The sequence below is a fragment of the Haliotis cracherodii genome, unplaced genomic scaffold (assembly GCF_022045235.1).
Source record: "Haliotis cracherodii isolate W230 unplaced genomic scaffold, xgHalCrac1.p SCAF_2, whole genome shotgun sequence".
NCBI classification, from domain to species: domain Eukaryota; kingdom Metazoa; phylum Mollusca; class Gastropoda; order Lepetellida; family Haliotidae; genus Haliotis; species Haliotis cracherodii.
The window spans coordinates 81,847,691-81,874,695 of NW_027266275.1; the positions used below are offsets into that span (position 1 = coordinate 81,847,691).

Below are 27,005 nucleotides of genomic sequence, written 5' to 3' on the forward strand. Positions count from 1 at the left end.
CAGTATTCCAGTTATATCACAGCCTGTCAGCTTAATGTGGGAGGAAAGCCCCAAGTGATGCAGGTCTCAGACGTTTACCACTTCGGTGAAACCCACGAGCACGGGAATGGTGCTGACAAACATAGAAACATAATCTGGGTGAACCGGGATTCGAATCCACCATCATAGGTTTCTGGCGTGTCCAAAGGACACAACAGCGAATCATGACGCCTTAGACGACTGGGCCACCCATGCCCCCTGCACATGATGAACTACCTAGCATTACCTTACAAGCACTGAGAGGTACTAATCACATACTAAATACATATGTACATACATATACCTCATTAAAAACAAGACTATCACAAACCTAAAAATAAACAATGATTTACTTTATATTTGAAGTTCTTCAGCATTTCATAAATAAAGTTATTCTGTCAAATATCCCTCATCCAGTTCCTGTCTAACCTCCCTGTCTGTAAAACTCACACAAATTGAATTGTGCAAGATGAATTTAACTATCATTTCTCTGTTACCTATGCATTTACTAAAAGTATAAATTTTCCACATCTCTTGAAAGTATCTTAAATGTCTGCATCTGAAACAACACAATTCATTCCTCTATGCCCAAATCTTCTCTAAAACGAGCAATTTACAGGCAAATTTCTTCCACTTATCTTATCTCCCTTCTCTGGTGTAGAAGAGACGGCAAATTGGCATTAATGTAATAACTCTAGAGCCTATGTGAGTGATTCCCCTGGGGTAGATCGGTGCCATGCTATCAGGGTGGGAAATCTGAACCATCAGAGCCTTGATTTCCCAGATGATTGATAAATCTGTTTCTTTTCAGTGTCGTTGGCAATTTTCAGACCCATCATTTATGTCTGGTGCATATTTCCAGATTAAAGGTGACATGTCTTCTGCTCAAGTGGTAAATACAGAGGTAGAATGAACATGGTTAGGCATGGCTATAATCTGTGACTGGTGCCTTTAATCAGTGGAGTTGACAGGAGAAGGATCGGCATATTGTACACAGCTGTATGGTTAGGATCCCAAGTTGTGATCCAGCATCAAGAATGTTCTTTGATTGTTATCACTAAATTTATAGATACATTTTGTAATTTACAATTCACATCTGAGATTGAGGTACTGTAGTCAAAGTAATTTATTTGTTTATTAATGAGTTTGATTTAAAGTTCATATTTTAACAAAAATGTCATGACAATTAATGAAGACAAGGATGTTTTGTTTGTGTGTTTCTTGTTTATCTCCGCACTCAGCAATATTCCAGCTCTCTGACGGCGGTCTGTAAATAATTGAGTCTGGACCAGACAATCCAGTGATTGACATCATGAACATTGGTCCATGCAATTGGGATATGAAAACATGCATCCATCAAGTCCGTGAGCCTGACCACCCGATCCCGTTAGTCGCCTCTTACGACAAGCATAGTCGCCTCTTACAACAAGCATAGTCGCCATCTTCCCAAGGCAATTGAGTTAACTGACTATAAAAGTCCAGTTTCCACCCTTGCTGAACTAGGCTGGTATTATGGAGTTACATTTTGGCTGGACTAACGAGTAGCATAGTCCAATCAAAATCGCGCACCGAAATCGAAATCCGGTTCGTAAAGTGTCATGCCGATTTCGGTCGACTGCAGGATTTGCAAAGCATGTGCACCGCTAACTCGTCAACAGATATTTTCTTAATCTTTTCATGTTTTTAATCAAGGTGCTCATGTGATTTGATGCACTTCGCGTTGTAAGACTCGTTTTATCACAATATAGATCTTGATTATCGATTAGACCGTCTTCACTGGGCGCCACCGGTTTTTTTTAACCAAATGTAAGTGATACGAGAGGTTGAATCTGATTGGTCAATAGGAGAGGCATAGAAAGGACATAACTCGTAATAGCCACTGGTGGTGCTACGATCGAGCCTAGGAATTCCAGCCTAGTTCGGCAAGGGTGGAAACTGGACTTTTAAAGTCAGTTAACTCTCTTGCCTCGGGAAGATGTTCCCGGCAAAGACTAGGATGTAAGAATTCTATCCACATTAACAAGCTGCTGCCTTTCTACTTGTTTCCAAGCTACACATACATGGACAGTCAACTACAACTGGTTGGGATTCCGGCCAACAATAGGTCCTTAGGGACCCACCCACATTGTTTAAATAGAGTAATTACGAAGGGTATAAAATAAATCTTAGTTTGTTTATCTTTACCATAGCAATCATAACAACCAATGCGAGTAAATGTAAGCAACAGGCGTACACTATTAAATGCAAGTATTAAAGACAAGTCATCCACTCAAATCTACATTTGTGTTTTGTTTTATTTTTATAAATTGCTGGAATAACTGCGTAGATGTACCTGTAATGTACATGTATTTTAGCTGCATACAGAAAGCGGGCTGTGTCCGGGGATTTCAGAACCTTGACACGCCATCATATATTAACCAATCACAGCCTTGGTCTCACATTAGTTTGGTTACAAGGCTTGTTCGGCTTTGAAATGAACTCTCATCGATCGATAATGTGAGTAGATCGGCAAACAGACATTTCTTTCTGGAAACCAGAATATAACAACAGTTTGTTTCCATATATAGAATCTACATGTATAACATCCAGTCGTAAAATAACACACTGTGCTTTGATTCATGTACACTAATATTTATGTTTATTTTTTTATGCATGCATTTTGAATCATAACTCTACATTCATGTCCCATGCCACTGTGAAATAATTATGTTCCTTTCACCACCATCATTACGTAATGTGCTGATCATCAGCAATGAATATCTGTATATCGCTCCTTCCCAGAACACAGTATATCGAGGAATCACTGTATTTTGGAGCACTGCTTCAAAACTCACATTTGTTGTCGAGAAGGGAGCCACTCAATTTAATCTTTCGCACAACAATTTTTGTTTTTCTCCAAGACATCCAGTATGTCCACAGCACAAGTTATTTTATTCTCAAACTAATCATTTATGTACCAGCAACACACCCCTCTCCCCTCAAAAAACAAAACACCCCAAAGAACCAAGCAATCAATCGAACAAAACACAAAACAACCACCACCCAAAAAACAACCGTAAAAAACAAAAGTATCCCCATAAAATTGTTATTCCTGTTGGTCATGGGTTGGGTAGTTACGAGAATAATTGGCGACAACTAATTATGTGATTGAGAGTGAATAGCATGTCTTTTGAAAATCTAAACATTTTAGTTAGTGTGATTGAAGGCAAAATACAGGATTTATGGCACAGATGTAATAGATGTAGAAGTTTCATAAGAATTTTGTTATTCCTGTTCACATTGTCCCAGTATCCCTTGCTTGTCATGAGTGCTGGCTGTAGCGGACTGCGTGGCCATACTCTGACTCGGCTGATTGCGGGCCATCGTGTCCCGTGCTGTGGATCATTGCTCATGCTTTCAGTCATCAGTTTGACTTGATTGTTTACATGGAATACTGCGGTGTCAACCCAGATTCCATCACACAGACATCACATCGTCTATACACTGTAATGTTTCTTTGTCTGTTTGTTTGTTTGTTGTTTAATTCAGCAATATATGACGGTGGCCTGTAAATAATCAAGTCTGGACCACACAATCCAGTTATCAATATAGTAAGCAAAGATCCACGTCGTCGGGGTACCAGGACACAATATCAACCAAGTCACTGAGCCTGACCACCAGATCCATTTGCTCCCCCCTAGAACCTCAGCATCGGTTGTTGGAGACCTATTCTAACCTGGAATGTCCCATGGGGGACTACTACAATGAAAAGTCAGCCATAACGAACTCGATTCTTTTCCCCAGTGAGTGGTAGTCAACAGTATTGTCCATGCGAATAATGACCAAAATTTGGACCTAATCTGATCTTGAGTCGGTCATTCCCAAAAGTAAATGTATCCTGATGTGGAACGCAGCAATCTGAACCCCATAACCCCGACCTATCACCACCAAGATAAGCACTGTACCTGTAGTGGCCATCTTTGGCATTTTCTCCAAATAAAAGAATTATTAAAAGGTATTGAAGCTCATATAGTTATTGCTAAGCTGACGTCTGAAACATATGTTTATTAGACATGACACATTGTTTGTCAAACTACCAAGTGTGTTAGATATTGTCAGCTTCACTCTGGCAAGTGTGGGTTCGAATCCCGGATGGGACTCCAACTCCAAAAAGTACGAGAATCTTTACTTTACTAAGGAAGTGTTATCCCAAATATAACATTTGTTACTGCTAATTTGTCATATAACTACTGCTACTTTGTCATATAACTACTGCTACTTTGTCATTAAACAACTGCTACTTTATCATATAACTACTGCTACTTTGTCATAACTACTGCTACTTTGTCATATAACTTCTGCTACTTTGTCATAACTACTGCTACATTGTCATATAACTACTGCTACTTTTACAGTCTGAAACATGTGTTTACTAAACATGACACATTGCTTGTCCACTTTTGTGATACTGTCCCATGCTGGCACTGACATTTGTACCATTGTGAGTGGCAGGTGTTATTGGTACAGCAGGACATGCTCCCCCTTCTTGCAAACACCGGGTGTCATCACTGATTTTCAGTGATCCATTCGTATAATTTTCATCACTCATTTGCCTTTTACACTCTATAGAATCTATTTTGATCAATAATCTGGTGTTGAAATTGTGAATTTTTAGTTTATCATGTGTGAGTGAGTGAGTTTTTAGCTTTTAGCGGTACTTGAGCTGGATCCCAGCTGGGGACACAAGGAGGTTCACACATGTACATCCAGAGCTTTGTGTGGATATAAGGCCATCCATAGTTTTTTATGTGTTTTTCATCTCCCACTTCAACCAGCAAGAGAGCGGGTGGGCAAAAATGATTAAAAAAAGCCTAAAAAAAAAAATGTTTTTTCCCAATTGTGTAACTTAGTTAACGACAGTTCAAAGTTTAGAACACTTGGTACTAGTCTTTTCATTAATTAATGATGCAGACTGAGTTGCTTTGCTTCGAAAACAAGTTCTTAATAAATACAGCCCAAGATAGATCACACTGACCTGGGTTTTTATGAGTGTACAATGGTAGGGGTATTTTTTTATCACATCAGGGAATAATTTTCCACAGCAGCGGGGAGCATTGAGATTAGAAAACTTATTATTCATGTTGGAATGAAAAGGGCGGGCAGGAGATGAGAAACACAGAGAAAACATGGATATCCTATTCTGGAGTAAACAAGACATCCTCATTTCAACAACCACAAGGAAATGGCTGCCTACTCGAAAAATATGAGTGAGTGAGTGAGTGAGTGAGTGAGTGAGTGAATGAGTGAGTACACAAGAAATGGGGTTCACACATGTACATTATGACCTCTGTGCGGACATAATCTGGAACCGAAACTTAATGTTCAGTAAACAACACATCCTCATTTTAACAACCACATGCCAATGGCTGCCTTCTACAAAACCATTTCCTTGTACAAAGAAATAAAGCTGAGCAGTATTTTGACAGTTTTCAGCAGGTACCTGAGTGACCGTAACACTTTACAGATCAGCAACATCTTTAAATTAGCATTCAACATGCATTTCCGCTAATTTCAGCATTTCCGCCCAGTTGGTACAGCACCATCTGAAGTGACCAAACTCCAATCCTGGGTGTTGCTGAAGGTCCAGCAGGTTTTGGAGGAGAGGGTCTATTTGAAATTCCTGGCAATACCCTGACTGTGGACTATGAGCCCCGAGGGAGTCTAATCGTGTTCGCCATCACACAGTAAGCCAATTGCTGCAGGGATGGCCATTAGAAGAAGATACTTCATCGGATTGTGTCTAATCACTGGGATACCCAGCAGCATGAAATGGGGCAGACGTCTGATGGAGCCATGGTAGGTTCGAGATTTGTCTAGATGTGCCGTCATCGAGGGCAACAGGCATTCAGAACAAAGTATCACCTGACAAATATTTCATAATGGAATTCCTTTTTACATTCCTGTATATAATATTCATGATGAGTTCTTCCCATTTCCAAATAAGAAAAAAGCAAACTACTTTTACATAAAATCGAAAGTTTACACTTCATTTATATATAAAAGCGACAAAACCCTTGCATATTCATAAGAAATCTCTACTAAAAGCAGAATCTATTGTTTGTTTGTCGTTTAATGCCACACTCATCAATATTCTAGCTATATGACTGCAGTCTGTAAATAATCGTGTCTGGACCAGACAATCCAGTGATCATGAGCATTGATCTATGCGATTGAGATATGATGACATGCATCGACCAAGTCAGCGAACCTGACCAGCAGATCCCATTAATCGCCTCATACAACAAGCATAGTCGCCTTGTATGGCAAGCATGGGTTGCTGAAGACCTATTCCCGGTTCCAGGGTCCAGTGTCCACTGTACGACTAGGAGATAAACATACTGTGTTTTCAATGTAGAGCTAGGTCACCTGTAGATTTAACCGCGCTAAACTGAATTTGGAACCGATTGCAGGTTTCAAATGAAAAATTTAATTCGATTGAGGTTTCAAATGATAAATTTAATTAATGCTGTTTTTATACTGAGGTGACTGGCCCATTTACAAAACATACATTTGAAATAGTGTGCTACTCTAAAAAACAGGTAAAGTCAGGATTTAAAGGCTTTTCATTATTAGATCTTCTTTCTATGTGAGTGAGTGAGTGAGTGAGTGAGTGAGTGAGTGAGTGAGTGAGTGAGAGAGAGTCCTCTGTGCGGACATTATCTGGAACCGAAACTTAATGTTCAGTAAACAACACATCCTCATTTTAACAACCACATGCCAGTGGCTGCCCTCTACAAAACCATTTCCTTGTACAAAGAAACAAAGCTGAGCAGTATTTTGACAGTTTTCAGCAGGTACCTGAGTGAGCGTAACACTTTACAGATCAGCAACATCTTCAAATTAGCATTCAGCATGCATTTCCGCTAATTTCAGCATTTCCGCACCAGTGAGTGAGTGAGAGAGAGTTGGGTTTTACGCCACTTTGAACAGTATTCGTGTTATATCACTGCGTGTCAGCTTGATGTGGGTGGAAAAACCAAAATGAAGCAGGTCTCAGAATGAGTGAGTGAGCGAGTATGGTCCTACGCCGCTTTTAGCAATATTCCAGCAATATCACGGCGGGGACACCGGAAATGGGCTTCACACATTGTACCCATGTCGTGAATCGAACCCGGGTCGTCGACGTGACGAGCGAATGCTTTAACCATTAGGCTACCCGACCACCCCTGCAGGTCTCAGATGTTTACCACTTTGGTGAAACCAACGAACATGGGTGTGGTCCTGACAAACCTAGAAACATAATCGAGGTGAAGCGGGATTCGAATCTCTCAAACTCTGAACAGTGTAAATTGCAGCACTTTAGATGACTGAGCCACCCTTGCCTCTACATGGGGTTGACAACAGCATCATAAATTTATAGATGGATCCTGGCAAATAGATGCTGGTAAGTACAGTTGTCTAATATCATTGCAATATTCACATTCTGGAGTTAAATGATATTCATTCCCTTCACCTTTACACCACAGATTGGGCAGAACCTGAAAGTACATCAATATCAGCCTCTATACCTTCATCTACATTAAGTCCTAGTAGCCTGGCTCTAAGCCATATCATAACATTTTGATATTTTATTTCAGCAAAAAGTGAAAGGTCTTTAAGGTGTACATTTGTCATGTGAACTTTCAATAAATGTGTACATCTAAATCTGATGTCATGTTTCATCAGGTTTTGAGGCTATGCAGTTGCACTCAAGTATAGATTTGTGGCGCATTCAGTAGCAGGAGCTACTCTGTATTTTTATGTAAAGAAGTGAGAGGAATATATTTTGGATTGGTTACAGATAAGCAGAAATTCAATGTTGATCAAACACTAATTAAAAAACATGTTAAGTTCATATGAAAGATTAAACTTTCTACATACTCTGAAACGTTGTGTTCCTTATTACAAAGAAGTTGACATCCATGAATTCTCTTCCTTAAAACTTTCCTGTCTCCATTATCACCAGTTATAATACATGTAATATCTCCAACTCAATTATCTCTCTTTCTTCTAAAATAGTCTCTCTTGTAAGGAACTAAATATCAGGTAAGAATGATAAAAAAAGAAATATTTGGATGCTGAAGTGTTGAAACAGAATGAGGAATATCCTACGGAAATATGTATTTCAATTATTAAACACACAGTTTGCACACTCAACATAAATATCAAATTTGCTTTTAAATACATACACATACAAATTAACACTATTTTTACTATTATTACACTATCTTGTATATGCAAATAGGGCCTTAGTGATACATGTTTTATATCTAAGTGATGTAAAATTTTTCATTTGTAGCAAACACACACTAATTTTCCAGGACAATCACTGCAATAAACAGGTCGTCACAATACACTACCTCCCGATATAATGTGTTGCTATACATGGGATCACCTTTTTTACGAACACCTGGTGTCATCACTATTTAATATTGATACATAAACACATGTTTATGACAGTTAGAATCATAAAATGGATTCTGCTTTTAGTAGAGATTTATTACGATTAAGGAAAGGGTTTTGTCATTTTTATTTATTTGATATACAACTTCAATATCTCCCCATGTCAGATCTTGGTGTATGAGTACAATAGAAGCCACATCCCCCATGTCCACCTACAACCAATATTTCAAATGTGGCATAACATATATTGTGCTACAATGTATAGATGTCACCTGTATTGTGTTACATAAGTGTTACAATGTAAAGATGTCATCTGTATTGTGTTACATCAGTGTTACAATGTATAGATGTCACCTGTATTGTGTTACATCAGTGTTACAATGTATAGATGTCACCTGTATTGTGTTACATAAGTGCTACAATGTATAGATGTCGCCTGTATTGTGTTACATCAGTGTTACAATGTATAGATGTCACCTGTATTGAGCTACATAAGTGTTACAATGTATAGATGTCACCTGTATTGTGTTACATAAGTGCTACAATGTATAGATGTCGCCTGTATTGTGTTACATCAGTGTTACAATGTATAGATGTCACCTGTATTGAGCTACATAAGTGTTACAATGTATAGATATCACCTGTATTGTGTTACATAAGTGTTACAATGTATAGATGTCACCTGTATTGTGTTACATAAGTGTTACAATGTATAGATATCACCTGTATTGTGTTACATAAGTGGTACAATGTATAGATGTCACCTGTATTGAGCTACATAAGTGTTACAATGTATAGATGTCACCTGTATTGTGTTACATAAGTGTTACAATGTATAGATGTCACCTGTATTGTGTTACATCAGTGGTACAATGTATAGATGTCACCTGTATTGTGTTACATCAGTGTTACAATGTATAGATGTCACCTGTATTGTGTTACATCAGTGTTACAATGTATAGATGTCACCTGTATTGTGTTACATCAGTGTTACAATGTATAGATGTCACCTGTATTGTGTTACATCAGTGTTACAATGTATAGATGTCGCCTGTATTGTGTTACATCAGTGTTACAATGTATAGATGTCACCTGTATTGTGTTACATAAGTGTTACAATGTATAGATGTCACCTGTATTGTGCTACATAAGTGTTACAATGTATAGATGTCACCTGTATTGTGTTACATCAGTGCTACAATGTATAGATGTCACCTGTATTGTGTTACATCAGTGGTGTGGCATATTAATAGTTTAACTTGTCAGAAACAGATGTAATTCTAAGAAATGAAATCGCCCATGACCTAGGCAGATATCTACTACTTTTGTAGAACAAACATGGACCATAATTAATTGATTACAATATCAATATCTCATTGATCTTTACACATGAGTACCGACATGAACTCACAATACATAAATTATCAACGTTTCTAAATATAGATAATAATTGGATTACTGCCAGAAAACATAAACCTATATTGATGTAGAATATCATCCGTCATAATATCCTTATCACTGAACTGTCAATATTCGTGAGCATATATGTTTAGTACATGGTATTCAGCATTAAAACGAAGACAAACAAAAAACACATGTAATCATTATATAGTTACAAGCAAAGATAAACTAAAATATACGACAAAGTCAACAACTTTGCAACTAGATTGATCTATCACAATGGTGTAGGTGGAATTATCGGGAATGGGGTTGTGTGTTGGCTTATTGGTGTGTGTGTTGGTCTGTGGGTGTATGTTCGTCTGTGGGTGTGTTGGTCTGGAGGTGTGTTGGTCTGTGGGTGTGTTGGTCTGAGGGTGTATGTTGGTCTGTGGGTTTGTTGGTCTGTGGGTGTGTTGGTCTGTGGGTGTGTTGGTCTGTGGGTGTGTTTGTCTGTGGGTGTATTTTGATCTGTGGGTGTGTTGGTCTGTGGGTGTGTTGGTCTGTGGGTGTGTTGGTCTGTGGGTGTGTTGGTCTGTGGGTGTGTTGGCTTGTGGGAGTATGTTGGTTTGTGGGAGTATGTTGGTCTGTGGGTTTTATGGTCTGTGGGTGTATGTTGGTCTGTGGGTGTATGTTGGTCTGTGGGTGTATGTTGGTCTGTGGGTTTTATGGTCTGTGGGTGTATGTTGGTCTGTGGGTGTATGTTGGTCTGTGGGTGTATGTTGGTCTGTGGGTTTTATGGTCTGTGGGTGTATGTTGGTCTGTGTGTATGTTGGTCTGTGGGTGTATGTTGGTCTGTGGGTGTATGTTGGTCTGTGGGTGTATGTTGGTTTGTGTGTGTGTGTTGGCTTGTGGGTAGGTATATGTTGGTCTGTGTGTGTGTGTGTGTGTGTTGGCTTGTGGGTAGGTATATGTTGGTCTGTGTGTGTGTTTGTGTGTGTTGGTCTGTGGGTGTATGTTGGTCTGTGGGTGTATGTTGGTCTGTGTGTATGTTGGTCTGTGTGTATGTTGGTTTGTGGGTGTATGTTGGTCTGTGGGTGTATGTTGGTCTGTGTGTATGTTGGACTGTGGGTGTGTTGGTCTGTGGGTGTGTTGGTCTGTGAGTTTTATGGTCTGTGGGTGTGCGTGTTGGTCTGTGGGTGTGTGTTGGCTTGTGGGTAGGTATATGTTGGTCTGTGTGTGTGTGTGTGTGTGTGTGTGTGTGTGTGTGTGTGTGTGTGTGTGTGTGTGTGTGTGTGTGTGTGTGTGTGTGTGTGTGTGTGTGTGTGTGTGTGTGTGTGTGTGTGTGTGTGTGTGTGTGTTGGTCTGTGGGGGAGTATGTTGGCTTGTGTGTGTGTGTTTTTCTCTGTGTGTGTGAGTTGGTCTGTGGGGGAGTATGTTGGTCTGTGTGTATGTTGGACTGTGGGTGTGTTGGTCTGTGGGTGTGTTGGTCTGTGAGTTTTATGGTCTGTGGGTGTGGGTGTTGGTCTGTGGGTGTATGTTGGTTTGTGGGTGTGTGTTGGCTTGTGGGTAGGTATATGTTGGTCTGTGTGTGTATGTGTGTGTGTATGTTATCTTGTGGGTGTGTGTGTGTTGGCTTGTGTGTGTGTGGGTGTGTGTTGGTTTGTGGGTGTGTGTTGGCTTGTGGGTAGGTATATGTTGGTCTGTGTGTGTATGTGTGTGTGTATGTTATCTTGTGGGTGGGTGTGTGTTGGCTTGTGTGTGTGTGGGTGTGTGTTGGCTTGTGGGTGTGTGTTAACTTGTGGGTGTGTATGTTGGTCTGTGGGTGTATGTTGGTCTGTGGGAGTATGTTGGCTTGTGGGTGTGTGTGTTGGTCTGTGGGTGTATGTTGGCTTGTGGGTGTGTGTGTTGGCTTGTGGGTGTGGGTGTTGGTCTGTGTGGGAGTATGTTTGCTTGTGTGGGTGTGTTTTTCTCTGTGTGTGTGAGTTGGTCTGTGGGGGAGTATGTTGGCTTGTGTGGGTGTGTTTTTCTCTGTGTGTGTGTGTTGGTCTGTGGGGGAGTATGTTGGCTTGTGTGGGTGTGTTTTTCTCTGTGTGTGTGTGTGTGTGTTGGTCTGTGGGGGAGTATGTTGGCTTGTGTGTGTGTGTTTTTCTCTGTGTGTGTGAGTTGGTCTGTGGGGGAGTATATTGGCTTGTGTGGGTGTGTTTTTCTGTGTGTGTGTGTGTGTGTGTGTGTGTGTGTTGGTCTGTGGGGGAGTATGTTGGCTTGTGTGGGTGTGTTTTTCTGTGTGTGTGTGTGTGTGTGTGTGTGTTGGTCTGTGGGGGAGTATGTTGGCTTGTGTGGGTGTGTTTCTCTCTGAGTGTGTGTGTTGGTCTGTGGGGGAGTATGTTGGCTTGTGTGGGTGGGTGCTGGCCTATGAGGGATGTCCAACCTCTACTGGATGTAAGTAAACATCTCCCCACACTCACACACACAATAACCAAACCATCTACCACATTGTGCAAAAATTGTACCTGCGCTTTGGAATACAGAAGAGAACTAGAGAGATATGCTTTTATATTAAGAATAGTTTCAACATTGATTAGATAGGAAAGAAGAAATTTCATTCACTCTATGTTATTTCACATTTTTATATATTAAACAGTAAGTAAGTATCATTAAACATTTGACATCATCATCAACAAATTCTGAAACTAACTTAAAATACTAATTCACTGAATTAACTTCCAAACAAATCAAATTCTAGCAATACAACTTGAATTCTGAAATAACAAAGCTGAAACGGCAATGCAACAAGTGGAACTAAATTTCAGTGAAAATATTTCAAGATGGCTGACCACATCTGATGCAGACACGAACACAAACAAAGAAACTAATCTACCGTCTTTAAACCGTACAGGATAAAAAAGAAATTGAAATCAAAGACAACAAATTCAATAACGACATAAATTCAATAAGCCATCATGGATTAGAAGTCATGTAGGCACTAAAGCTTTCTAGGAAGTGAGCTGGACCTACCTCATAAAAGTGGGAAACAAGTTGGTTGAGAAACTTGATGTTTATAGCATGGGAGAATCAATGGAAATTTCCTTACTCCAAGTAGCGTGCTTTTGGCTGGATCAATGGTGTTCAAGAAATGAATGGGGCTCGTCCCTACTCGTTACCTCCACAGGAACGGAGGGAGGGAGAACATTAATGAATCTACGTCAAGCTGTAAGGACCTCCCCACCTGACCCTGCCATTGGTCGATTGAAACTTGGAAAATGAACCAATCAGAATTAAGACGCCAACGTAAACTTGCACAAGTCTAAAAACTCTCCCCATCCTCCAATTTATCACCGGAATTTGCCCAGCAAGGGCACACTCCTTCCCCCCTTGCCTGCGTCACACGATCGACTTCTTCCCACATGAAATTTGATTCAGGTCTGTTCAATAAGCGTTTTCTATAAATGTATCAATTATTTATTGGTTGTATCCCAAGTCATGCGAAAATTCAATTCAGACTTTGACTCAAATCATTTAGTACCCAGACCATGATAATTGTTAAAGATAGAACTGTAATGCTGTAATGTCTCCTTCAGCAAAATAATTTCATTGATTCATCATGACAAAACATATTTTAAGAAACTCAATGATCGATAAATGTGACTAGGAAACATTACCTACTACAGCCTGTTTCATCCATGGCACTCATGTATCAATACTACCATTCCAGTACCTCGTCGGTGAGCTACTATATGCAGTGGAAAGACATTATGGAAAGTTACTTTCATTGAACTATTTTTTTTCCTCAATGTTAGTTGTTAACTACCAAAATATTGAGACTTCTAAAATATTTTTATAAAAAATACGCTCAATACTTCAAATGCTTATCTTCCTTGTCATATGTCAACTTCTTGGACAGTGAGTTTAATAAACAATTTCCATTAGGTATTTATAGTACAAACTGCACTCCTAGAAACAATAAACTGTTACATAATTAGTATAATCAAATGTTCTGCTCTATGCACACGTAAAATTATATCTAAATAAACATCCCACACTCTTAAAAAAACCAAGCTTGCAGCATTATTCCTTGAAACTGTCAATGGCGCACCGTCATGATGGTACAAACATCATTAAAATGGGAGGTGAAGTGTGTAGAATGAAACATGAGCTGTGTGTGGAACTTGGGACTGCATAAACATGGTGTACACTGGTCATAATTGAATAGAGACATAATACTCTGTCAATGTCATTAACTAGACTGGCAAATCAATGCAATTAAAGACTGTTGGCAACAGGCATGTTGGGTGAAGTCAGCCTTCTGGCGCTGCGCCCACATTGGATTCAGGATTGTCATTGGCTTAGGGGATTTGCCAGATGATTTGGCCAATTGACGTCTTTCAATTCTAATAAAGACTTGATGGTGTGGAACTGATAAACTTTAGAACAAAGCCAATCTGATCATTAGTTATTTCATAACATTGTGGTTAGTGTGGCTGAGGTTTGTTGCCATGGGAATATACTGCTATGTGAATGTGTGGTCATCTTCAATAAAATACTAAGGATTGAAACTGTACAGGAATGAGGTGAAGCCCCCATAACAAGATGACGTCTCCATGAAAAATGGAAATAAATATGACTGGTATATATAGACCAGTACTAGTGAGCTTCAAGAACGGACACATTATTTATATTGTGTGAATCAATATTGAAAGTACCGAGCTTTAACAATTGTTGTTATGATGTAATGTTTACAGCTCGGGAGTGTATTGCTCCTGCCATGATGTCGGGTGTAACCAAGTGGGTGAAGTGTTGCCATGGTATTTCAATCCACAATGAAGTGATGAAGGTCACCTTGCTCAGAGGGGTGGTGACAAAATGTTTGCATGTCACGCCAAGTTAACCAGTACTGGTGCCCTTGGGTGACACTGCTAAAAGTAGCATAAAACCTCACTCACTCACTCACTCATATTTGCACTCTTTCTAAAAGATGTCCAACAGAAGATGCTGGAGGAAGATGTGAGAATGATGAGAGATGATACTCAGTGCACTAACCCCAAAGTATAATTCTTGAAAACAGCCATGCCCTTTTGTGATCATGACTACATTTCGCATGCCTAATGCATCAGTCTTTTACCAGTGACATGTTACAAGACCGCACCTGAGTCCACCTTTCATTATCTGGAGAAGCTTCACCTCTTTATTTCATCCCATTCCACTATAATAAACATCTGGGCCCTATCATAAACATTTTGTATCTATAATAAACATCTGGGCCCTATCATAAACATTTTGTATCTATAATAAACATCTGGGCCCTATCATAAACATTTTGTATCTATAATAAACATCTGGGCCCTATCATAAACATTTTGTATCTATAATAAACATCTGGGCCCTATCATAAACATTTTGTATCTATGATAAACATCTGGACCCTTTAACAAACATGCAGACCATATAATAAACATCTGCAGCAAACTTCTAATAATAAACATAATAAACTTCTGGACCCAATAATAAACATCTACACCCTATGATGAATTATGATAAACATCTGCAGCTTATAATAAACATATGGGCCCTATAATGAACATCTGCAGCTTATAATAAATCAGCTAACTATGAGGTGGAGGACATTGAGTTGATGGGAGACCTCTGTAACAGCAGGGCAAGAACATCTCTCTTTACTTTACATATCCTCCATCTCAGAGACATTTGGTCACCATCACCACTAACATGCTACAAAGTATGACATCGTGTTTTTTATGCTTTCTCAAAATCAAGATCGACTTAGCAGTAGACAAATGACACTGAATCAATTTTTGATCTGCTAAGCTTTAGAGAAAGTGGTCACCATAGCAACAACTATACTCCCTGTAATTATCATTCCAAAAGAGCCTTCTCAGCAACTTTAGGCTTGCTATAATTTGATAAAATAAGACTTTCAGATCCACTACATTGAAAATTTGGTGGCCCAACATATCAATGATGATTCAAAAATGGAAGATAATTGCAGCAAATCAGAAGAATTCTTTTAAATAGGCAGTCAGAAATAGTAATTCATTTCTATAGCAACGCATTGCTTTCATCTAGAACAGTCGGAAATGGTTTTCACAGAGTACATCCATAATAAGAAGCGAACCCAGGACTTCAGCTTGATGGGCCAGTGTCTTAGCCACAAGGCCACCCCTTTTCATCTCGATATTTACTTTCTTCAGTGTAGTCCAACCTTTCACCTTTCACCTTCACCTTCACCAACAATCTCCATTAATCACACTCCCAATTGATCAATGTCTGGTTCTGTAAAAATCCAAACAAATTTCTAGTGTCCCAAACTACAGTGGCCTTGACATCTAACATCAGCAAAATTAAACAAGGAAAACAGGAATTTCAATAAACAATTATGATATTGGTTTCCAAATATTTCGGCATAAAAATCAATGTAGGTGTTCGAAAATGAAATTGAAAAAATATTTTCAACTTCCAGCTTAGTACTGAATGAAAAACAATCAAGTTTTAACATGGCAAGATAATGAAAGATTATTGACTGTGTTTGTGTGATGGTAAAACTAACCATTTTTCTCATTTAGCCTGTGTATAAAACAGTCAGCACATATCTTATTGGCCAAAGTAATTTTTGTTTTCTTTTGCTATTTCAGGCTTTTACTGTTGTTTGGTCTTGTAAAGTAACTAAATGAATATAGAAGTCCTAATGAAAAGGTATGTTATGGTTTGTATGGTTAAATATTTTCTGATGTTAATAAATTTCCCATCCACTGAACTTGACCTTCAGTGTCAGACATGATCATGTGCCAGAGTGAGTGAGTGAGGTGGATTTTATGTAGCTTTTAGCAATATTCCAGGAATATCAAGGCGGGGGACACCAGAAATGAGTTTCATTCATATATTCACACTTTGTAACCATGTGGGGATTTGAACTCAGGCCTACGATATGAGCTAACGCCTTAACCACTAGGCTACCCCTAATATGCCAGAAATGGTTTTCTTCTAACATATGAAGTGTGTAGGTATCAAACAAGTGGTGCCGTTGTGATGGTCAAATTCAGACAACACAATGATTAGAAGTAGAAATACAAAGAATCTGCTAGAACATTCAATGGGGTTGTAAAATACCTGTACATTCCAGAAAAGACCAACAGATCAAACATGTTTAAACTTGGTAAACTTGGAAAGTCAACACCAGAGAGTAATTCGTCCTAATTACCTGCCAAAACATATTCCATTGGGCGAAAAAGGCAAATTTGTGATGATTATTATTACATGAATTACTTGAAAAATTCCGTGATGACACCAGGTGTTCACAAAAACTAAGCCATGGTGTCAAATATGATAAACATGATATGAATGGAGGCTGAACATGAGAGATGACACCAGGTGTTTGTAAACAGGTATGTAATGGCATAAAATGTGATGAAAACAAGAAAACAGAGTTATCGCTACCCCCGCCATGAGGCACATTAGTAGTTTGCTTGTTCATATCGTAGCGAATATAAACTATAAATATACAACTTACCTACATTCTTCCTCTTGCTTGGTGTCATCACATGAACAGTTGAAAAGTGGCTTACGTCAAGAAATTTGTTACAGTTATTGTCGTGTTTAAAGTTCACATTTTTGATAGCATAAGGCAACAGTTTAGCATATGCTTGATACATAAGGAAAGTTTCATTAGAAAATATTAAACGGTTTATGAGTCAAGCTCTGGAAATAATGCCCAGTAATATAAATTTATAAAATTCATAAATAGCAAAAGGCAACAATTCAGCATGTGTCTGATAGATGTGGAAAATTTCATCCGGAATCGAACCCTTCCCCTTATTATTTTATAAGTCCAACTTGTTGCCATGGAAACGTCATCTTCCCGAGGCAAGAGAGTTAACTGACTTTAAAAGTCCAGTTTCCACCCTTGCCGAACTAGGCTGGAATTCCTGGGCTCGATCAGAGTGGCACCAGTGGCTATTACGAGTTATGTCCCTTCTACGCCTCTCTTATGGACCAATCGGATTACACCTCTCGTATCACTTGCATTTGCTTCAATCTAAATAGCGACGCTGAGTCAAGATGATCTGATAGATAATCAAGATCTATATTGTGATAAAACGGGTCTTACATCGCAAAGTCCATCAAATCACATGAGCCCCTTGATTAAAAACATGAAAAGATTTGGAAAATATCTGCTGACAACGAGTTGGCAGTGCAAATGATTTGCAAATCCTGCAATCGTCTGAAATCTGCACGACAGTTTACGAACCGGATTTCGATTTCGTTGCGCGATTGTGATTGGACTATGTACGGACGCGTTAGTCCAGCCAAAACATAACTCCAAAATACCAGCCTAGTTCAGCAAAGGTGGACTGAAACTGGACTTTTATAGTCAGTTAACTCACTTGCCTCGGGAAGATGTGGAAACGTAAAAAAATAAACATTTCTAAAAGTGCTAAATATCAAAAAGCACAAGTTCAGTATGTGCCTGGTAGACATGCAAAGTTGTGTAAGAAAGTATTTAACAGTTTTTCTGTTATGCTCCGGGAACAAACACCATCCTTATATAATCTGAGGCCAACTTGTTGCCATGGAAACATAAAAAATTATAATTTATAAAATTCCAAAATAGCAAAAGGCACCAGTTCAGTATGTGTCTGGTAGACATGCAAAATTATGTTAAAAAGTATTGAATGGGTTTTGAGTTATGCTCCGGAAATGAATACCACCCTCACAGAATCTAAGTCTAACTTGTTGTCATGGAAACATAACAAATAAAAATTTGTAAAATTCCTAAATAGCAAAAGGCCATTTTGGTGCAAAATATGACAAAAATTATATGAATGGATGGTTGAAAATCAGTAATGACACCAGGTGTTTGCAAAAAAGAGTAAGTACTGTTGTAAAATGTAGAACACTAAGACTTGGATCAGAGGCAAGTTATTGTTTTTACCATTATGATAGCACTGTGTGGCATGACAAAGCTGTTACAACCTGGCTCCCCTATCAGGGGCTGGTGTTGGAACAGTGCTGAGAAAGGCCGTGTGTCTCTGACGGTGGTCTCGGAACGTGATGGATGTCTGTAAAGCCGTGGTAGCCGGACCACTCAACCTGACAAATGCTCGTGTAAGATGCATGAGCAATCCCATCAATATGAGATGTCGTCACTTTCACACGGATATATGCAATATCTTGTGGCTTGCATTTCCTTAATTAACACATTAGGCTGCCCTCTAGTTTTTACTTGGAGAATCCTTTGTCTAAGAGGTCTTGATATTGATTACAGAAAAATACAAGTCATTAGCAGGTCAATTCGGTTAAGAATTTATTAATATAACCTTTGTTTGCAGACTGGGAGAATTGCAAGTCTCTTTTCTCAAACAAAACTTAAATTCCACAAGCGGTGTCTAGTCTATTTAAAATGAATTAGCTGATAATTTTGATCCAGAAGAATTGGTAGAAGGATTGTTTTCCATTGTCACATTCAAACATTGAAAAACATCCCCCCAAAAATGAAGTGGTTGCTCTCTAAGGAGTCTTTTGCTTGTTTTATAGGAATTATGAAAGTGCGTGCGTGCATGTGTGCATGAGTGAGTGAGTGAGGCTGCTGAAGTTGGGAACAAGATTATTCATCTCAAATTGTACCCATGAGGTCATTTTACCAACTGTCCTCACTATCAAAATGCAGTGAAACAGGCATGCCACATGAAATTAATAGACCAAGAAAATATCTAAAATAATAGCAGTAAACACTACAAAATGATAAATTTGACATTTTCACGATGCATATTACAACATGAATATTTCAAGAAAAAGACCCTTATTCCAATTATTTCCCCTTCTACAGCCTCATCAAAAGTCCCCTTTACAAATACATCAAACAACTCGTACGTCATGGAAATGGACTCTAAAACAAAATACTCCATGCAATAAATAGCTATAACATTGCCAAGCAAATGTAACGAATCTTGAATCACGACAAGCATCAGTGTTGCGGTAGGAAACATCAACAGCGTCATACAAGCAATTAACCGATGTATATATCGATATACATCACACCCTCTACTTTATTAAAGAAATAAAAAAAAGAACTGAAAAGACTTCTGTAGCTGAAATTTCCTGCCATGGAGTTTACCATTGATTAGGTCAAACGGACATTGGAGTACACAGCTGCAAGGAAATAACCGCCTGCTTTGCAGGAAACAATAGTACTACAATGCATCTCGTCGCTCACAGCCAATCAATTAACAGAGCAGCTATAGGCGCTCGGAGAGAGCCAGGGGGAGCAATGATGCGGAGGTATGCACTTGTCTCAGACAGGCAGCACGGATGCTGTAATTACCGCATGGGCTCTATTCATTAAGTGTCCGTATTGTTTAAGGACGGAATTTACGGCCTCTGTTTCAGTGCCCTGGTTTTTATTGTCCAGGATTGATGAAAGCAGATTTCACTAACGACCAGTCGTAAAGACCTGGACAAAATATTGTCTTGTAAATGTGACCATAAATCAAGATGTCCAAAAAGAAATAGTGTCGAATGTTTTACAAAATACATCTAACACGCAGGTTTCTTTCAGGAGATAATTTCAATGAAGAGTTTTATCTCCAACTGCTTCAGCAATTACTATACAGTGTGTAACTGACTGTAAACAATTTAATTATTTAAGCTTATCAAATATTTGCTTATTTCCTTGGAACATATGTTGATTATTTCCCTGCTAAGTTAGGTCAAGGGTTAGTCATCATAAGGAAAATCATAACACTGCATTATGCAAGGTTTTTCATGTGATGGAATTGTGGCATACATGAGCTAAAGTACCCAGATACAATTATTGTGTATCTCATGAAGTGATAATATATTATTGTGTATCTCATTCATTTGAAGTGGTAATATTATTGGGTATCTCAAGCCTTTGAAATGGTAATATTATTGCATGTCTCATGCCTTTGAGGTGATAATATTAATGCATATGTTATGCCTTGAGGTGATAATATCAATGCGTATCTCATGCCTTTGAGGTGATAATATTAATGCATATCTCATGACTTTGAGGTGATAATATTATTCAATATCTTATGCCTTGAGGTGATAATATTATTCCATATCTTATGCCTTGAGGTGATAATATTAATGCATATCTCATGCCTTTGAGGTGATAATATTAATGCATATCTCATGACTTTAAGGTGATAATATTAATGCATATCTCATGACTTTGAGGTGATAATATTATTGCAATGTACATCAAAACATCCTCATATGACAATGCTGAATACATCACATTCAGATTAATTAACATGAAGAGTAAACAAGACATATACAAATACATATTAAAAAATCATATCAAAGGATAAATTAATCACAAGCAATATTCTGGCCTGCTTAGAGAAACCTATAAACAATATCATGCATACAAGAGCTTTCCTTTTCCAGGAATATATTTGAAAATGGATCGATCAAACTTACGAAGCTCGCAAATTGTGTTGATCCAAAGGGCTGACATTTCACAACCAACAACTTCGGATTTGGACCAATAAGTATTTTTTTGTCTAATCTCAAACCCAGTTTTGCTGCGACTGTTCTTGAAAGTGATGTATTGGGCCATGGTGGTAGACAGTATTGATTTTGCCAAGGAAATTCAGATCCAGCAAGTAATGGCTAGATAGGTTCAATAAGATATTGCAATATCAGACCTCATGATTTACATAGAACTGGGAGACAAGGGTATAGTCATATATGGCAGCACGACTCCATGTTCGGGACAACCAGTGCTTGGATGCAACCTTTGAAACATGAATGTTGGGTGTTGGAATCACAAATAACTTGGAGAAATAAATCTATTTCTAGTTCAGGAACTTTTGTTTAAGAGATATATGAAGAATACATTGAACATAAACTGGTATTATTACTCTGTTTTCTGGGTCATTATTATTCCACCATTGTAGGACATTCTGCAGGGTCTAGACTGGAGTAAGTCTCTGTTTCTAACATTATAATCCTTGGTAGTCAGTGCTACATGGGCGACCTTGTGCCTTGATCGAGCAGGAAGTGATGAGCTATACTTATGCATCATGGTATTCAAGTCAACGTCACATATACAGTGACACTCATTAATCTGGACCCTGTTATACAGGGGACCTTGTGCCTTGATCCAGTAGGGAGTGATGAGCTATACTTATGCATCATGGTATTCAAGTCAATATCACATATACAGTGATACTCGTTAATCTGGACCCTGTTATACAGGCGACCTTGTGCCTTGATCCAGCAGGGAGTGATGAGCTAAACTGATGCATCTTGGTGTTCAAGTCAGTGTCACATATACAGTGACACTCATTAATCTGGACCCTGGTTCTTTGGAAATATTGGAGAGAAATGGCTGGTAATCTCTAAACATAATCAAATGGGCATCAATACATTCCCATCATTACTTAATCCAGAATCCTGCCAATTCCAGGATAACTATCCTCCATCTTTTAGTCCAACACTGATTTCTATACCAAAGGGTGAAACCTAATGTTCCTGTGATCCCTGAAAGGTAGGAACATAGAAGAGTTTGAACGCAAGACCTTGTTTAATTACCCCATAATGAGCAGTTAACATTAAACTAGGGGCCACGTTACATGGCTGTCTGACTTGACTCCAAACATTGCAAAATTAGAGCAGAATTCTGAAGTTCAGAATGACAAATTACAAAAGATCAGCAATGGCATCTGCATTATGTAAACAATGCTGTAGAATGCATGAAACATTTATAACACATATTTTATGTCTTGGGTTTTATTAACTTGTTCATCTTCAACCACATGGATGATAAATGTCTTTTATTACCCACGGGGTTGGAAATAACCAAGTTCATAAACATATATGTGCACTAATGCTAATATCACATGTCTTGTTTCTCTCTTCCAGACGGCACTGTTGATGTCATTTGAATCTTATTGTGATGTTAAGTTGGAATGACATCACACCAGAAAAGACACGTCATAGCTGAAGATTGTTGACGTCATTTGAATCTTATTGTGATGTTAAGTTGGAATGACATCACACCAGAAAAGACACGTCATAACTGAAGATTGTTGATGTCATTTGAATCTTATTGTGATGTTAAGTTGGAATGACATCACACCAGAAAAGACACGTCATAGCTGAAGATTGTTGATATCATTGAACAATTGTGGTTTTCTAAGATGGCGGTCATGATCACTGCATTTTTTAAAAGGGGGGGCTCAAAAGAATTAAGCAATAATGGTTATAGAGAAATTATTACATGTGTGTCATAACATGGATATAACGAACATGGATAGAGTAAACTGACTTATATAGCGAACTGATATCTGATCTCCGACAAGCCCAAATACCACTAATTAGTGACGTGTATAGCGAACTGAGAAATCTCACTCAGTGTCAGGTGTCTCAGACAATTGGCTATACGCAATCAGCAGCGAATCAACACAATCAGCAGTGACGATTCAACCTCGTTAAACTTGCTTCATGTTAATCTTACCTGTAATTGGACTAATCTTGTCCATAAAAGATGACATTATTAAGATGACATCATTTAATACTTTGGCTGATCTCAAAGAGGCAGTTTCAAGAATGCAGTCAGCAAAACAAGGCCACAGCAAAATCACAGACTACACATCTTCACATATGTAAATCGTGAAATGCTAAATACATATTTGATGAACAATGTTCTAAAAATGTTATGAATTTAATGTTATTACATGAATGTTATGAAATGTTATTAATTGAATGCTATAAAGTGATCACTGCCAATACAAGTCAATGCTGCAATTACGTCTATTGTGTTTTGTTTTATCCAAGGATAGCGGACATTTCTACGAAAACATATATACCGAAAAATGTATAAGGAACTGATTTCTCTGGTTCCTTGCACATCATTACATCCATGTTCTACTGTACACAAATTCTGACACTGAATTCGTAAAATAAATATGACACACATGCCTGTATACTAATCTGTACACATTTTCCTGTACTGCCAATTCAATATATGCCTATCCAAAAGTTTTGAAATAAAAATCTTATTGTCAGCCATGCTAGGATACTGCTAAATAGACCATGAAAATAAATAAGTTTTCATCCCATTCTAACATAGGTAGTTTTATCTATCGATAAAAGCACGACATAACATTGTCCAAAATAATATATTTCCAAATAAATAGTTTGAAATGTGATCAACATCACAATTATAACATTTTTACACCAAAACAATAATCTCCATTGTCTAAGTTTAAGCACATGATTCACTACAGTGGCCCATAAGGGACATGGAGTCTGTTTTTCCATATTTTGATATTTCACTTCTTTTATCGTAACCTTTTGCAAATTAACACAATTTGTCTTACAAATATGTGATAAATCATGTGTAAAGAAGATATTGAATCGCTGAAAAGCGAAAATGTCAAAAACTAAAATGAAAATACAGAAAATTATTTCCACTTCGGTGAAAACTATTCCCATCGCGGTAATAATATTTACACCGCAGTGAAAACTATTCCCATCGCGGTAATAATATTTACACCGCGGTGAAAATAGTTTTCTGTGGTTTCATTTTAGTTTTTGACATTTTCATTTAAGTTTTTTACCTTTTCGTTTTAGTTTTTGACATTTCCATTTTAGTTTTTGACATTTTCGCTTCACATTTCAGCGACTCAATAGCTACTTGAAAGTACATTTTCCATGTTTTCAGTTGTTTTTATGCATGATTTATCACATATTTGTATGACAAATTAAGTTAATTTGCAAAAGGTTACAATAAAAGTATGTGAAACATCAAAATATGGAAAAACAGACTCCATGTCCCTTATGGGCCACCGTAATTCACAAATCAAGTTTCACTTACCTTTTTTTTTCTTTTTTTTTGTTGACATTTTTTATTCCTTTCGAAGAGTTGTACATCAGGTTCAGTGGTAATAGGTTTAGTCAATTGTAGTGACAATACGTTACATAGATGTACATTTCTTGTGATATAAATATAGCATGCATAATTGAAACACGCACACGCACGCACGCACGCACGCACGCACGCACGCACGCACGCACGCACGCACGCACGCACGCACGCACGCACACACGCACACACACACACACACACACACACACACACACACACATGATATGCCTCAAGCAGAGCATGAAAAGTTGTATCGATAGTCAGATATAACTAAAACAATTATGGTTCACTTACCTTGTACAATCTGATTGAAAGCCACCAATAGCTACAGGCTACCACACTGACCTACACACAGACACCCACTGACAAAGCCACCGATAGCTACACGCTATCACACCGACTTACACACAGACACCCACTGACAAACGTGTTGATGGAACAAGATCTAGCAGTTACCAGATGGTGATTTCCATAAAGACTTGATTAAGTTTCAGATGGTTATTCATATTTGGCTGAACAGCTTTGAGTACTGACCCCGAATCATGCAAACGATGACCCCACTATTGTTCTTGCAACAAGTATGTTGGATTGGTCTCCCGCCAGGCATCTGAGGAGGTAGACACACTTTAACACCTTGCAGGTGACAGAGGTACTTTGTACTCACAGAACGCTTCCATTAGGCCACACTGTTTAATCCTTGGTTTACAAATTTGTTTTCCTTGGTTTACAAATTTGTTTTTTAAACAATCTTAGTCAGTAGGTGTAAAAATAGAGATATTTCAGATTTTTTCCAGTTATATATGGGATAAACTAGGAGTATTGTTCCTGTGATACATTATACCCAGGAAAAACATTCCCCAGGAACATTTGTTCCAGTGGAAGAGATATACCAGGAGTCTTGTTCCTGTGGTACAATGTACCCAGGAAAAACACTCCCCAGGAACATTTGTTCCAGTGGAAGAGATATACCAGGAGTCTTGTTCCTGTGATACAATATACCCAGGAAAAACATTCCCTAGGAACTCCTGATATAACTCTTCCACGAGAACAAATCTTCAGGGGGAACATATTTACTCTCACACAAACAGTCAGTATAGAATACAACATTTTCAAGGTTTTTAACAATAGCAGGTCTAACATAATTACATGTTATCCAAGTTGGAATATATACCCTGTGCAACATGAGTCAGAGGGTCAGGAGATCTCGGGGAGCACATGTTCTGAAGGTACAGATTTTACCTTTCAAACAGCAAATATAAGATAGCTGCACAATAAATCACAAAGAACAGTGAAGAACGAAGTAAGGTTTATATCACGATAAAACATTGTTCTGTCATGACGTCATTTCTGGAGATTCGAACATGCGTTTGTAACTTGATGACATGGTAAATTGGACAACATTATCTTTGAGAGGGAGGTGTCTTGTGAGAAAAGGTGCAGATAATCAGCGTGAAAACTGTGAGAATACCAAACTTAACCCCCCTGTACATAAAATGGACTTGTCCAACATTGCCGAGTTCGGATTATAGTCAGGAAGTCATCATTATTAAATATGGATAAATGTTTTCAAAGCTTGTACATTTTATTGACATCCTTACAATGGCTGTACAGAATGTAGATATCTCCTATAAGAAATGAACAACTCGTTGTCGTTGTTTATCATACAACAAAACACTGCAGGGAGAATAAACCATGATGGTGATAAACAACTCCCACTCGTCGTTTATTTCCTCTTAAATAAAGACTGGCCTTTAGATTTTAATTACATGGGAAATCTTAAGGATGGAATATGTTTCAGAATATGTGCAAGGGCTTTTCTTGCGACGTCCAAAAAATGCTTAAAATACAAAATCAAGAAATGATAAAATGTTAAATTAAATTTACATTCATGAAAAATAGCTTGGTTTTTTAATTACTTTCTTTGCAAACTGCATCAAATATGAAGGATCCTGTGGTTGCCGATCCCTGTTAGTGAGTGAGTGAGTGAGTTGGGACACAAGAAATGGGGTTCACACATGTACATAATGACCTCTGTGCAGACATAATCAGGAACCGAAACTTAATGTTCAGTAAAGAACACATCCTCATTTTAACAACCACATGCCAATGGCTGCCCTCTACAAAACCATTTCCTTGTACAAAGAAACAAAGATGAGCAGTGAGGTCGGACATGTCTCTCTGAACACCTTCCTCACACATGAAGGGTCAATCTGTTCCCCTCTACCAGGCAACACCCCTGAAGTGTAACACACAACTGGAGTACTTCACTTATACAACG

At 38.3% G+C, this 27,005-nt stretch overlaps 1 protein-coding gene across 3 annotated transcripts in view; it reads right to left on the reverse strand.

The window, feature by feature from the left end:
• The window catches only part of LOC139468590 (high-affinity choline transporter 1-like), a 115,715-nt gene that overhangs the window by 79,895 nt on the left and 8,815 nt on the right, over positions 1 to 27,005 (reverse strand). The window contains exon 1 of one of the 3 annotated variants that reach the window (XM_071250710.1): positions 12,835 to 12,965. The exons of the other annotated variants lie outside the window; for them this stretch is intronic. The gene's annotated coding sequence lies outside the window, so the exon portion shown is untranslated. Of the gene's footprint in view, positions 1 to 12,834; positions 12,966 to 27,005 lie in introns of those variants that run through there. 3 annotated transcript variants of the gene reach the window in all.